Source organism: Somniosus microcephalus, chromosome 9 (genome assembly GCF_052327205.1).
Source record: "Somniosus microcephalus isolate GS21.2 chromosome 9, FLI_Smic_1.0, whole genome shotgun sequence".
Taxonomy (NCBI): Eukaryota; Metazoa; Chordata; class Chondrichthyes; order Squaliformes; family Somniosidae; genus Somniosus; species Somniosus microcephalus.
Window position 1 is genome coordinate 224,305,768 of NC_140995.1, and position 15,470 is coordinate 224,321,237.

A 15,470-nucleotide genomic window follows, 5' to 3' on the forward strand; every position below is an offset into this window, starting at 1 on the left:
TCCCCTTTCCAGCGGTCAACCAAAGGTGTCGACCCTGCTGGCCCGAGCGGGAGTCCAAAAAGACAGAAGTGAGTTAAGAGGAAGTGTCAAACAATAATGAGGTTACAAAAGGTTATATTTATCGAAATAATACATGGATTAGTGGTCCCAGCTGACCTTCGAATGCACCACTCAGTCGCACTGCCAACGTGTTTCTGACCATAACATAGGCATCCTCCATACCCAACCTGAATACCGTCTTTGTGCTGTTTAAATGTCTCCTTCTGTGCCAGGAGTCAGTGGGTTTAGGTCCCACACCAGGACTTGAGCACATAATCTGGGCTCACATTTCAGTATGGTACCGAGGGAGTGCTGCGTTCACAGAGATGCTTTCCTTCGGATCGGGCATTAATCCGAGGGCCCATGTATTTTTACAGGCGGATGTTAATGAAGAACTGCAGGGAGTCCTGGCCAACGTTCCTCCCTCAACCATAAACAGGTTAACAGGCCATTCATCTCTTTGCTTGGTGATGAGTGGAGGCCTGCTGATGAGGCACAATGGCTGCCATATATATCTACCTAACAATGCTCAGTGCAATTTGAAAAGTATCTGCTCATGCCCTCACTATGTGATGTTTTGACACTCATAAAACCTTTTCGCACAAAGAGCATTCGGCACATCATGACTGTGCCGGCTCTTTGAAAGTGCTGTCCAAGTAGCCCCACTCCCCTTCCTCTTTGGCCATAGCCTGGTGATGAGTGGCGACTTAGTGAAGCACACAGGCATAGTGATGAGAGGAGGCCGGGTGATGAGAGGAGGCCGGGTGATGAGAGACCAGGTGATGAGAGGAGGTCGGGTGATGAGAGGAGGCCGGGTGATGAGAGACCAGGTGATGAGAGGAGGTCGGGTGATGAGAGGCCGGGTGATGAGAGGAGGCCGGGTGATGAGAGGAGGCCGGGTGATGAGAGGAGGCCGGGTGATGAGAGGCCGGGTGATGAGAGGCCAGGTGATGAGAGGCCGGGTGATGAGAGGTCGGGTGATGAGAGGTCGGGTGATGAGAGGTCGGGTGATGAGAGGCCGGGTGATGAGAGGAGGCCGGGTGATGAGAGGAGGCCGGGTGATGAGAGGCTGGGTGATGAGAGGTCGGGTGATGAGAGGTCGGGTGATGAGAGGCCGGGTGATGAGAGGCCGGGTGATGAGAGGTCGGGTGATGAGAGGTCGGGTGATGAGAGGTCGGGTGATGAGAGGCCGGGTGATGAGAGGCCGGGTGATGAGAGGAGGCCGGGTGATGAGAGGCCAGGTGATGAGAGGTCGGGTGATGAGAGGTTGGGTGATGAGAGGCCGGGTGATGAGAGGTCGGGTGATGAGAGGTCGGGTGATGAGAGGCCGGGTGATGAGAGGTCGGGTGATGAGAGGCCGGGTGATGAGAGGTGGCCGGGTGATGAGAGGAGGCCGGGTGATGAGAGGCCGGGTGATGAGAGGCCGGGTGATGGGAGGCCGGGTGATGAGAGGAGGCCGGGTGACGAGAGGTCGGGTGATGAGAGGTCGGGTGATGAGAGGAGGCCGGGTGATGAGAAGAGGTCGGGTGATGAGAGGCCGGGTGATGAGAGGCCGGGTGATGAGAGGAGGCCGGGTGATGAGCGGCCGGGTGATGAGAGGAGGCCGGGTGATGAGAGGCCAGGTGATGAGAGGTCGGGTGATGTGAGGCCGGGTGATGAGAGGCCGGGTGATGAAAGGCCGGGTGATGAGAGGCCGGGTGATGAGACGCCGGGTGATGAGAGGAGGCCGGGTGATGAGAGGCCGGGTGATGAGAGGCCGGGTGATGAGAGGCCGGGTGATGAGAGGCCGGGTGATGAGAGGTCGGGTGATGAGAGGTCGGGTGATGAGAGGCCGGGTGATGAGAGGTCGGGTGATGAGAGGCCGGGTGATGAGAGGCCGGGTGATGAGAGGAGGCCGGGTGATGAGAGGCCGGGTGATGAGAGGTCGGGTGATGAGAGGTTGGGTGATGAGAGGCCGGGTGATGAGAGGCCGGGTGATGAGAGGTCGGGTGATGAGAGGTCGGGTGATGAGAGGCCGGGTGATGAGAGGTCGGGTGATGAGAGGCCGGGTGATGAGAGGTGGCCGGGTGATGAGAGGAGGCCGGGTGATGAGAGGCCGGGTGATGAGAGGCCGGGTGATGGGAGGCCGGGTGATGAGAGGAGGCCGGGTGATGAGAGGTCGGGTGATGTGAGGCCGGGTGATGAGAGGCCGGGTGATGAAAGGCCGGGTGATGAGAGGCCGGGTGATGAGACGCCGGGTGATGAGAGGAGGCCGGGTGATGAGAGGCCGGGTGATGAGAGGCCGGGTGATGAGAGGTCGGGTGATGAGAGGCCGGGTGATGAGAGGCCGGGTGATGAGAGGTCGGGTGATGAGAGGTCGGGTGATGAGAGGCCAGGTGATGGGAGGTCGGGTGATGAGAGGAGGCCGGGTGATGAGAGGTCGGGTGATGAGAGGTCGGGTGATGAGAGGAGGCCGGGTGATGCGAGGCCGGGTGATGAGAGGTCGGGTGATGAGAGGAGGCCGGGTGATGCGAGGAGGCCGGGTGATGAGAGGCCGGGTGATGAGAGGCCGGGTGATGGGAGGCCGGGTGATGAGAGGAGGCCGGGTGATAAGAGGTCGGGTGATGAGAGGTCGGGTGATGAGAGGAGGCCGGGTGATGAGAGGCCGGGTGATGAGAGGCCGGGTGATGAAAGGCCGGGTGATGAGAGGCCGGGTGATGAGAGGCCGGGTGATGAGAGGTCGGGTGATGAGAAGAGGTCGGGTGATGAGAGGCCGGGTGACGAGAGGCCGGGTGACGAGAGGTCGGGTGATGAGAGGCCGGGTGATGAGAGGCCGGGTGATGAGAGGAGGCCGGGTGATGAGAGGCCGGGTGATGAGAGGAGGCCGGGTGATGAGAGGTCGGGTGATGAGAGGCCGGGTGATGAGAGGCCGGGTGATGAGAGGCCGGGTGATGAGAGGCCGGGTGATGAGAGGAGGCCGGGTGATGAGAGGTCGGGTGATGAGAGGAGGTCGGGTGATGAGAGGCCGGGTGATGAGAGGCCGGGTGATGAGAGGCCGGGTGATGAGAGGCCGGGTGATGAAAGGCCGGGTGATGAGAGGCCGGGTGATGAGAGGCCGGGTGATGAGAGGCCGGGTGATGAGAGGAGGCCGGGTGATGAGAGGCCGGGTGATGAGAGGAGGCCGGGTGATGAGAGGTCGGGTGATGAGAAGAGGTCGGGTGATGAGAGGCCGGGTGACGAGAGGCCGGGTGATGAGAGGTCGGGTGATGAGAGGCCGGGTGATGAGAGGCCGGGTGATGAGAGGAGGCCGGGTGATGAGAGGTCGGGTGATGAGAGGAGGCCGGGTGATGAGAGGTCGGGTGATGAGAGGCCGGGTGATGAGAGGCCGGGTGATGAGAGGCCGGGTGATGAGAGGAGGTCGGGTGATGAGAGGCCGGGTGATGAGAGGCCGGGTGATGAGAGGCTGGGTGATGAGAGGAGGCCGGGTGATGAGAGGTCGGGTGATGAGAGGAGAAGCAGCGGACCTGCGCGGGAGCAGCCCGAGGCAGGAGAGCTTAAAGGCTTGAGAGGGAGCAGTCAGAGGCACCGAGGCCCACAGCCCTGAGACCGGAGAAGCAGCGGACCTGCGCGGGAGCAGCCCGAGGCGGGAGAGCTTAAAGGCTTGAGAGGGAGGAGTCAGAGGCATACCAATCCAGGTTCCAGGAGAGAGGTAAAAAGTAGTCCAAGTGTGACGTCAGCAGGTAGCAGGTAAGTGATTGGTTGGTGAGTATTTTCTCTCTTTTCAATACAAGCTTGAATTCTGTGGTTAAATTTCTAGGGTCTCTGTGGTGTAGTGGGGACAGTTGGTAAATAAAGCGCCCTAGAATATACCTGTAACTGGGGTATTGAATAAATTTTTTAATTAATTAAAGGAGTAAGTCATGGCAGGAGAGTTCAGACCCGTGTTCTGCTCCTCTTGCTCCATGTGGGAAGTCAGGGACGCTGCCAGTGTCCCTGACGACCATGTGTGCGGGAAATGCATCCAGCTGCAGCTACTTGTAGAACGCATTGCGGCGCTCGAGCTGCGGGTGGATGAATTTTGGAGCATGCGCGATGCTGAGAGGGTCGTGGATAGCACGTTTAGCGAGTTGTTCACGCCTCAGGGTAGGGCTGCACAGGGGGTGACCATCAGGCGGAGCAACAGAGGCAGGCAGGAAGTGCAGGGAACCCCTGCGGACATCCCCCTTTCAAACAAGTATACCAAGTTGGATACTGTTGAGGGGGATGACTCACCAGGGGAAGGCAGCAGCAGCCAGCTTCCTGGCACCAGGGATGCTTCTGCTGCTCAGGAAGGGAGGAAAAAGAGTGGGAGAGCAATAGTGGTAGGGGATTCTATCATAAGGGGAACAGATAGGCGTTTCTGTGGCCGCAAACGTGACTCCAGGATGGTTTGTTGCCTCCCTGGGGCCAGGGTCATGGATGTCACTGAGCGGCTACAGGACATTCTTAAGGGGGAGGGTGAGCAGGCAGAGGTCGTGGTCCACATTGGGACCAACGACATAGGTAGGAAGGGGGATGAGGTCCTGCATCAAGAATTTAGGGAGCTAGGTAACAGATTAAAGGGCAGGACCTCAAAGGTTGTAATCTCTGGATTACTCCCAGTGCCACGTGCTAGTGAGTATAGGAATAGGAGGATAGTGCAGATGAATGCGTGGCTAAAGAGTTGGTGTAGGAGGGAGGGTTTTAGTTTCCTGGATCACTGGGCCTGCTTCTGGGAAAGGTGGGACTTGTACAAGTCGGACGGGTTGCACCTGAACCAGAGTGGGACAAATATCCTTGCGGGGAGGTTTGCTAGCACTGTTGGGGGGGGTTTAAACTAACTTGGCAGGGGGATGGGATACAGAGGGGAGCTGAAATAGGGGGTGATGTGCTGCCAATTATAGAGAAAAAAACAAGTCAGCTTGGTAGACAGGGCAAATATATAAGGGCAAGGCTGGATGGCATCTATTTTAATGCAAGGAGTCTTGCAAGTAAGGTGGATGAACTGAAGGTGTTGATAAACACATGGGAGTATGATATTGTTGCTATCACGGAGACATGGTTGAGGAAGGGGCAAGACTGGCAGCTCAATATTCCGGGGTACAGAATCTTCAGGCGAGACAGAGGGGGAGGTAAAAGAGGAGGGGGTGTCGCAATATTAATTAAGGAGTCAATTACTGCAGTAAGGAGGGATGATATATTAGCAGGTTCCTCTAATGAGGCCATATGGGTGGAGCTTAAAAACAAAAAGGGGGCAAGCACTTTGCTGGGAGTGTACTATAGGCCTCCAAACAGTCAGGGGGAGATAGAGGAACAGATATGTAGGCAAATCTCAGAGAAATGTGCAAATAATAGGGTAATAATAATGGGGGATTTCAACTTCCCCAATATTAACTGGGATAGTCACAGTGTGAAAGGCTCAGAGGGTGTAGAATTCTTAAAGTGCATCCAGGAGAGCTTTTTGAGCCAGCATGTAGAAAGTCCTACAAGAGAGGGGGCAGTACTGGACCTAATTCTAGGGAATGTGGCCGGCCAAGTGGAAAAAGTGCTAGTAGGTGAGCACTTTGGTGACAGTGACCATAATATGGTGAGATTTAAGGTGGTCATGGAAAAGGACAGGGATGGGTCGGAAATAAAGGTTCTAAATTGGGGGAAGGCCGATTTTAATAGGATAAGGCAGGATCTGGCCAAAAGGGACTGGGATCAGCTACTTGTAGGAAAATCCGCATCGGAGCAATGGGAGGCTTTCAGAAGGGAGATTGAGATCATACAATGGCAACATGTTCCCGTAAAGGTCAAGGGTGGTTCCAAAAACCACAGGGAACCTTGGATGTCAGGGGATATACGAGAATGGATTAGGAAAAAAAGGAGGGCTTTTGGCAGATACAAAAGGCTAAAGACGGAGGAAGCCCTAGAGGAGTACAAAAAGTGCAGGGGGATACTTAAAAAAGAAATTAGGAGATCAAGGAGGGGCCATGAAATAACACTGGCGAGCAAAATAAAGGAAAATCCTAAGATGTTTTATAAGTATATTAAGGGTAAGAGGATAACTAGGGAAAAAATAGGGCCCATTAGGGACAAAAGTGGCAATCTGTGTGTGGAGCCAGAAGATGTAGGAGGGGTTCTAAATGAATTTTTTGCATCTGTTTTCACTATGGAGGAGGACGATGTAGACATAGAAATAGGGCGGGGGGACTGTGATATGCTCGAACATATTAACATCGAGAGGGAGGAGGTATTGGCGGTTTTAGCAGGCCTAAAAATGGATAAATCCCCAGGCCCGGATGAAATGTATCCCAGGCTGCTGTGTGAGGCAAAGGAAGAGATTGCAGGGGCTCTAACACATATATTCAGGACCTCTCTGGCCACAGGGGATGTGCCAGAGGACTGGAGAACCGCTAATGTAGTACCATTATTCAAGAAGGGAAGTAGGGAAAAACCGGGGAACTACAGGCCAGTGAGCCTAACATCAGTGGTAGGAAAATTATTGGAAAACATTCTGAGGGACAAAATTAGTCTCCACTTGGAGAGACAAGGATTAGTCAGGGATAGTCAACATGGCTTTGTCAAGGGAAGATCATGTCTGACTAATTTGATTGAATTTTTTGAGGGGGTGACTAGGTGTGTGGATGAGGGTAACGCAGTGGATGTGGTATACATGGATTTCAGTAAGGCCTTCGATAAAGTCCCGCACAGGAGACTGGTCAAGAAGGTAAGAGCCCATGGAATCCAGGGTGCCTTGGCACATTGGGTACAAAACTGGCTTAGTGGCAGAAGGCAGAGGGTGATGGTCGAAGGTTGTTTTTGTGACTGGAAGCCTGTGGCCAGTGGGGTACCACAGGGATCGGTGCTGGGTCCCTTGCTGTTTGTGGTCTACATTAATGACTTGGATATGAATGTAAAAGGTATGATCAGTAAGTTCGCGGATGATACAAAAATTGGTAGGGTGGTAAATAGCGAGGAGGGTAGCCTCAGTCTGCAGGACGATATAGATGGGTTGGTCAGATGGGCGGAACAGTGGCAAATGGAATTTAACCCGGAAAAGTGCGAGGTGATGCACTTTGGGGGGACTAACAAGGCAAGGGAATACACAATGAATGGTAAGACCCTAGGCAAGACGGAGGTGCAGAGGGATCTGGGTGTGCAAGTACACAGATCCCTGAAGGCGGCGGAACAGGTGGATAAGGTGGTAAAAAAGGCATATGGGATACTTGCCTTCATTAGCCGAGGCATAGAATATAAGAGCAAGGAGGTTATGATGGAGCTGTATAAAACACTGGTTAGGCCACAGCTGGAATACTGTGTGCAGTTCTGGTCGCCACACTACAGGAAGGATGTGATCGCTTTGGAGAGGGTGCAGAGGAGATTCACCAGGATGTTACCAGGGCTGGAGCGCTTCAGCTATGAAGAAAGACTGGGCAGATTGGGTTTGTTTTCCTTGGAGCAGAGGAGGCTGAGGGGGGACATGATTGAGGTGTACAAAATTATGAGTGGCATAGATAGGATGGATACTGAGGAGCTTTTTCCCTTAGTAGAAGGGTCAATAACTAGGGGGCATAGATTCAAGGTAAAGGGCGGGAGGTTTAGAGGGGATTTGAGAAAGAACTTTTTCACCCAGAGGGTGGTTGGAGTCTGGAACTCACTGCCTGAAAGGGTTGTGGAGGCAGGAACCCTCACAACATTCAAGAAGCATTTGGATGAGCACTTGAAATGCCATAGCATACAAGGCTACGGACCAAATGCTGGAATATGGGATTAGATTAGACAGGGCTTGATGGCCGGCACAGACACGATGGGCCGAAGGGCCTCTATCCGTGCTGTATAACCCTATGACTCTATGAGGAGGCCGGGTGATGAGAGGTCGGGTGATGAGAGGAGGCCGGGTGATGAGAGGCCGGGTGATGAGTGGCCGGGTGATGAGAGGAGGCCGGGTGATGAGAGGCCGGGTGATGAGAGGTCGGGTGATGAGAGGAGGTCGGGTGATGAGAGGAGGTCGGGTGATGAGAGGAGGTCGGGTGATGAGAGGCCGGGTGATGAGAGGCCGGGTGATGAGAGGATGTCGGGTGATGAGAGGCCGGGTGATGAGAGGCCGGGTGATGAGAGGAGGCCGGGTGATGAGAGGAGGTCGGGTGATGAGAGGAGGTCGGGTGATGAGAGGCCGGGTGATGAGAGGCCGGGTGATGAGAGGTCGGGTGATGAGAGGCCGGGTGATGAGAGGCCGGGTGATGAGAAGAGGTCGGGTGATGAGAGGTCGGGTGATGAGAGGTCGGGTGATGAGAGGCCGGGTGATGAGAGGTCGGGTGATGAGAGGTCGGGTGATGAGAGGTCGGGTGATGAGAGGCCGGGTGATGAGAGGTCGGGTGATGAGAGGTCGGGTGATGAGAGGCCGGGTGATGAGAGGCCGGGTGATGAGAGGTCGGGTGATGAGAGGTCGGGTGATGAGAGGCCGGGTGATGAGAGGCCGGGTGATGAGAGGCCGGATGATGAGAGGTCGGGTGATGAGAGGAGGCCGGGTGATGAGAGGCCGGGTGATGAGAGGTCGGGTGATGAGAGGTCGGGTGATGAGAGGAGGCCGGGTGATGAGAGGAGGTCGGGTGATGAGAGGAGGCCGGGTGATGAGAGGCCGGGTGATGAGAGGTCGGGTGATGAGAGGCCGGGTGATGAGAGGAGGCCGGGTGATGAGAGGTCGGGTGATGAGAGGTCGGGTGATGTGAGGCCGGGTGATGAGAGGTCGGGTGATGAGAGGCCAGGTGATGAGAGGTCGGGTGATGAGAGGCTGGGTGATGAGAGGCCGGGTGATGAGAGGTCGGGTGATGAAAGGTCGGGTGATGAGAGGCCGGATGATGAGAGGTCGGGTGATGAGAGGAGGTCGGGTGATGAGAGGTCGGGTGATGAAAGGTCGGGTGATGAGAGGAGGCCGGGTGATGAGAGGAGGCCGGATACTTTACCACAGGAAGAAAAGAAGAATCAGAGGACGAGTCACGCCAGTGCCCAGGTTAATCTCACACACCTACTAATGTGGCACTGACGAACAGTATTGGCAGCAGCCTAGGAACAAATCACGCACTCTTAGCCAATAATGATGTGTTTCATGGGAAGCAGCAGAGAGGAAAGGTGAATAAAAAAATTTTAAGCCTTTCAGAATTCTGCCATGTTGGAGAATTGATTTAGAAATGACTCTGGACTATGTGAAAAATTAAGTTGCTTTGTGGCTGTATCCAACTTTCTCTCAAGTTGTTACTCAGCCAAAGAAAAATCTAAATTGAGCCATAATTAGGAGATTTAAGATTGGAAGGTCTGTCCCTTTAAGAAAAGAATGCTCTGCATTCTTGAACGGAGATTGTCACCCAATTATAGCGCCGTGGCCGTGACAATACTCCATTAGACTTTACCACAGGTGGCCAGGCAACTCTCTGCCTCCCTCCAGCCCTTAATGCCGGCACTCAATAACGCAGCACTAATCGGCTGCACATAGGTTGTGTAACCGAGCACCAGTCTTGAGGGGTGGGGAATTATCATCTGAACTATACCCACAAGCCTGGCAAGAGGCTTTTGTGAAAGGAAAGCGTGCCAAGAAAAGCAGAGCGCTGTTTAATGGCCGCAGCACGTGGCACACGAACTTGGCAGCTCTGCTGAAGCACACTTACAGCAGGGTCATCTTACTGCCATCAGCCAATGATTAATCCGATACCAGGGATGTGGCGAGACGAGAGAAGCTGGGATTGTTCTCCTTAGAGCAGAGAAGATCAAGGGGAGATTTAATAGAAGTGTTCAAAATTACGAAAGGTTTTGATAGAGTAAATAAGGAACTGTTTCCACTGGCAGATTCAATAGTAACTTTCAAAAGGGAACAGGATATATATTGAAGGGTAACAATTTGCAGCCGTACGGGGAAAGAGCAGAGGACTGGGACTAATTGGATCTCTCTTTCGAAGAGCCGCCACAGGCACGATGGGCCGAATGGCCTTCTTCTGTGCTTTAAGAGTCTATGATATCCGAGATTGAAACAGCTGATACTGGACATCAACACTTTGAAGACTTTCTTTTCTTTTCCCAGTTCTCTCCCCTGCGCGGACTAACACCGGAATACAGTTCCGCAGGTACCGGCTGCCATCTTCATGTCTCAGCCTAGTTAGTGAGCGTTGGCCGGCTATTCAAACAGGAGGGTCTGTGGTGATGGGGAAACAGGTCAGATCCTGATAATGTCTTCACCCAACACCCATGCAAAGGACTCTCTAGCACAGGTCACTGAACAGAGGTTAGGAAGAGCAGGAAACCTGGCTGTATCTTACACTCTCTGGTCTCAGGGTGCTGAGGCTCATGCCATCTTTGAGATAAGGCCCAGTCTGCCTATTTCAGATGAGACGTTAAACCGAATCTACCCTCTCAGGTGGATGTAAAGATCCCACGGCATGATTGGAAAAAGAGCAGGGTCGATCTCCCCGGTGTCCTGGCCAGTATTTATCCCTTATCCAATAACACAAACAGATTTATCTCATTGGTTGATTGTGGGACGTGCCGTACACAAATTGGCTGCCCCGTTTCCCTACATAACAGAAGTGATTACAGCTCAAAGAAACAGTAATTCATTGGCTGTGAAGCACTTTGGGACATCATGAGGATGCGAAAGGTGGTGTATAAAGCAAGGTTTATTTTTTCAAAGTATCAAGGTCAGCTGATGGAGCATTGGGAGCTTTGTCCACATCAACTCTTGGATATTGTCAATCACAATGCTATGATTGTCATGCCAGGTTCGCACGATGTGTCTGTACTGTTTCCTCTCTCCTGCCTTCTGTAGGTAGATGATAGTATCGTGGCTCAGTGGCACACTCGCCTCTGAGTCAGAAGGTCGTGGGTTCAAGTCCCACTCCAGAGACTGCAGCACATAAACTAGGCTGACACTGAGGGAGTACTACACTGTCTTTCAGATAAGACGTTAAACCAAGGCCTCATCTGCTCTCTTAGGTTGACGAGAAAGATCCCATGGCACTATTTCGATGAAGAGCAGGGGAGTTCTCCCTGGTGTCCTGGCCAATGTTTATAACTAAAAGAGATAAATTTTGTGACCTTGCTGTGTCCACATTTCCTGCATTGCAACATTCACTACACTTCATATGTAATTCATTGACTGTAAAGCACTTTGGGACGCCTAAAGTTGTGAAAGGCGCTGTATAAATGGGAGTTCTTTCTTTTATAACTGTTGAAAGATGCTGTCATTTTGATGCTGAATTGATCTGTGAGGCACATGCCAATTCTTTCTGGAAAAAGAGGCCTTTTATTTATAGCTGTATGTTCTGTATGTGTAGGATGGAGCAAATGTGCAAACACCGCAACACTGACGGGTTGAGCCCATCAAGAAATGTATCCATTTTCTGGTCCAGAGAGGTTATCTGACGTCGCAAATTACACGCAATGGAATGTCCAGGGTGGTAGTGCTAAGATCAGCTCCCAACTTTAAGTGGAGTACTTTCTAAAATGGACAAATAACCAGGAACCCCACCCCTCCGCCCTGCAGAATATATAGGAAGGCCCACCACTTCTCCTCCAGCAAGTGTGTGGGCAGCAAGCAGGGACCTGGCGTGCTCGGCACTGTGTTAGTCAGCTCACCATTTATAGCGTCCACTCATAAACAGTGAAACCTGTAAATTCCAGACACCTTCGTGACTGCCATCAGCTGCCCTTTTTTTGCAGGTGTCTTTATTTTCAAAATGGCCGCTGTATGTGCCATAATAATTTTCAGTTGAATGGGGAGTTCCTTACCCAGCATGCACAGCGGCAGAGAAACCGCTCTATCCCTGGGCTAGCGCCATGCAAGCATTCAATCCCAGAGACAGAGCGGTTTCTCCGCCACTATGGATGCTGGTTAAAGAGCTCGCCGTTCCACAAAAGCCATTCGTTTCACATAAGCGGCTGCTGCCTCACGCTGACCTGCATGTCCCGTGTTTTAAGCTTAGTGCACTGGAGGCTGTCCATAGTTTGTCATTTGCGAGTGTCCATGGTTTCAGAGTTGCCTCTTGTAAATTTTACAGTGCAAGTTATTTGGGTCTCTCAACGAGTGTCCGTTTTTTTGGGGAGTATCCGTTTATACAAGCTTCACTGTACTCCGCACAGATCAACTCCCACTCCTCCTGCACAAGGCATTTATTTAGGCTTGGTGATGTTGCCTTTGTAATAATATTTTTTTTAACAAACTATTTCCGCTGAAGCAGAGAAGAGCTCAGAGGAGATTTAATAGAGGTTCTGATACGGTGAATAAGGGTAAAATTATTTCCACTGGTTGGGGAGTCAGTGTTGGGCAGGGTTATCAATTTAAAATCATCACTAAAAGAGTGAGGAGGGAGGTTAGTTGAAATCTCTTTAAACAGAAATGTTGGAGGGGGGAGTGCTTTGGCACAGGGAATGGTTGAGGCAGAGACCACTGGGCCTTTTGAAGGAAGACCCTGGGCCCCAGTTTTAACTCCAGGTGGATTCCCCACTCAGGCCTGAGTTAAAATAACAGTCGGGTCTCAATGATGACATCGTGCCGCAACACGCATCGGTAAAGAAGGACCCTGTTGGCTCCGGGCGTGTGTCCTTGCTGCCTGCTCAGGAGCGCAGGTTAAAATTGCAGATGTTGCGATCATGGCAGCTTTCCGACAGGTAAGAGTCAGGGCGATTTTAACTCCCCACCCGCCAGGTTTCTGCTGAGGGAGTAGGATTAAAATCACCCCCCCAACCCTGTGCGGCAGTGGGATTAGTTTGAGATTTCCCTAGCCAAGAGCCAGCACAGAAAAGGATGAGAGGAATGGCCTCCTTCTGCTGATATTTAGCAGAACCCTATGCCGCTGAAGTTTCGTAAACTGACATGTGACAGAAGGTGAAGAAGGCGTAGAGCAGTAAAAGCAAGACTTTGGCAGGAGCATTAGGAGGGGAAGGGCCTTCCAAAGTTGTAAACTGAATGATACCGGGGCTAAAAGGGTTAAATTATGAGGGCAGGCTAGGCTTGTATTCCTTTGCGTAGAGAAGTTTAAGAGGTGATCTAATTGAGGTGTTTAAGGTGATTAAAGGATTTGATAGTGTAGACAGGGAGAAACTATTCCCTCTGGTGGGAGAGTCCAGAACAAGGAGGCAATCACCTTAAAATTACACCTCGGCCCTTCAGGGGTGATGTCAGGAAGCACTTCTTCACACAAAGGGTAGTGGAAATCTGGAACTCTCCCCCCCAAAACGATGTTGAGGCTGGGGGTCAATTGAAAATTTCAAAACTGAGATGGCTAGAATTTTGTTAGGTAAGGGTGTTATAAAAGTTATGGAACCAAGGTGGGTAGATGGAGTTGAGCTGCAGATCAGCCGTGATTTAATTGAATGGCAGAGCAGGCTCGAGGGGCTGAATGGCCGACTCCTGTTCTAATGTTCTACTCGGCAAATGATGTCCGATGTTCCTGAACTAGTGGAGTTAGCCCCTTTGAACCAGCTGAAGCAATAAACAAGCTGAATCGCTGCTGCACTCCCCAGTGCTTTCTGCAGCTTGAACAAGTGTTTTGTCTGCGGGGCCGACGGCTACAGGGGTCTTTCAGACGTTAAAAATTAAAAACAACACCATGTGGAATCAACGTTATCCTGTTACCATGGCTCTCCCATGTAATTAGCCACGGCAGAGTCTGGGCCTCACTTCTGTCTAAAATGGCAGCGGCAGTGTTTTGTTTATTCATTTTCAATTAAGTTCAGCGGGAACGCGCTGAGTATTAAAAAGTTGTTTCCATTTCTGTGTGAGGTTTTCACTTAAATACAGCAAAGTGCTTTAACGCTGAAAGCTAATCTCCTCATGCCTCTCATTTTCACTTAACATCAGGGGGAACGTGACCCGTCCTCAGGGCTGTGCTTACTGGGCTCAACGGTGGAATCCATCCAAGTCCTGGTATAGAACAGTGCACTCCGACTCAACACAGATGGATCGGTCCTCCGAAGGGAGGCTCAGCGTGACCATGTTAGCAAATTTGTCAAAGTAAATGGAGCCTGACCTGAGGAACCCCTTCCAGTGTGTTAAAGGGTGCCATGTGCTCTGAATTCAGCCCGTCTACCATAGTGAGGCGGACCCCAGAACACGGGCAGAAATACTGAAAGACCAACATATCAGGAGTCAAATTGGAGTGAAGGAGGCCTTTCGGTCCACTTGATCTCCTCCATCCAGTATATCAACACTTGCCATTACAGCGCCCAGCTGTTTCTTAAATGAGTCCAGTGTCATGGCTGTTGTCACTTGACTTTGTAAGGAAAGACTGCCCCGACGCCTGCCTTAAACTTTCCCTTCACGGTCCGCCACCAGTACAGTCCTGTCTTCTTGCTCTGGTGTATCTCAAACCAGCAACAACATAGAAAGAAAAAAGAAAGACTTGCATTTATATATCGCCTTTCATGACCACCGGATGTCTCAAAGCGCTTTACAGCCAATGAAGTACTTTTTGAAGTGGAGTCACTGTTGTAATGTGGGAAACGCGGCAACCAATTTGCGCACAGCAAGCTCCCACAAACAGCAATGTGATAATGACCAGATAATCTGTTTTTGTTATGTTGGTTGAGGGATAAATATTGGCCAGGACACCGGGGATAACTCTTCTTCGAAATAGTGCCATGGGATCTTTTATATACACCTGAGAGAGCAGACGGGGCCTTGGTTTAACGTCTCATCCGAAAGACAGCACCTCCGACAGTGCAGCACTCCCACAGCACTGCACCAGTGTGTCAGCCTAGCTTAATGTACTCAAGTCCCTGGAGTGGGACTATGAACCCACAACCTTCTGACTCAGAGGCGAGTGTGCTACCAGCTGAGCCACAGCTGACACTATCACCATCACCCCCAAATTTCCCTCAAGACTCGGACAAATATCACTGTTCCGTCACTGTTGCTGGGTCAGGATCGTGGAATTCCCTACCTAGAACCATAGAATTATACAACACAGAAGGAGGCCAGTGAGGCCATCGTGCCTGTGCTGTATGATTCTCTTTGATCCAATTAGTCCCACTTCCCCGCTCTTTCCCCATACACCTGCAAATTTCCCCCCTTCAAGCTTTTATCCAACTCCCTTTTGAAAGTTATTATTGAATCTGCGCCCACCACTCTTTCAGGCAGTGCATTCCAGATCATAACAACTCGCTGCATAAAAAAATGTTTCCTCATGTCGCCCCTGGTTCTTTTGCCAAGGATGCCAAGGCACTATTTTGAAGAAGAGCAGGGGAGTTCTCTCCTGGCCAATATTTATCCCTCAACCAACATCACTAAAACAGATGAGCTGGTCATTTATCGCATTGCAGTTTTTGGACCTTGCTGGGCGCACATTGGCTGCTGTGTTCCCTACATATCAACAGTGACTACACTGCAAAAACAAATTAATTAGTGGTAAAGAAACTTTGGAACATCCTGAGGATGTGAAAGGCATAATATTATTACCGGCACC

At 51.6% G+C, this 15,470-nt stretch overlaps 1 protein-coding gene across 5 annotated transcripts in view; it reads right to left on the reverse strand.

Annotated features, from left to right (window-relative positions):
* The window catches only part of daam2 (dishevelled associated activator of morphogenesis 2), a 329,728-nt gene that overhangs the window by 173,139 nt on the left and 141,119 nt on the right, over nt 1–15,470 (reverse strand). The gene's annotated exons all lie outside the window — the stretch shown is intronic.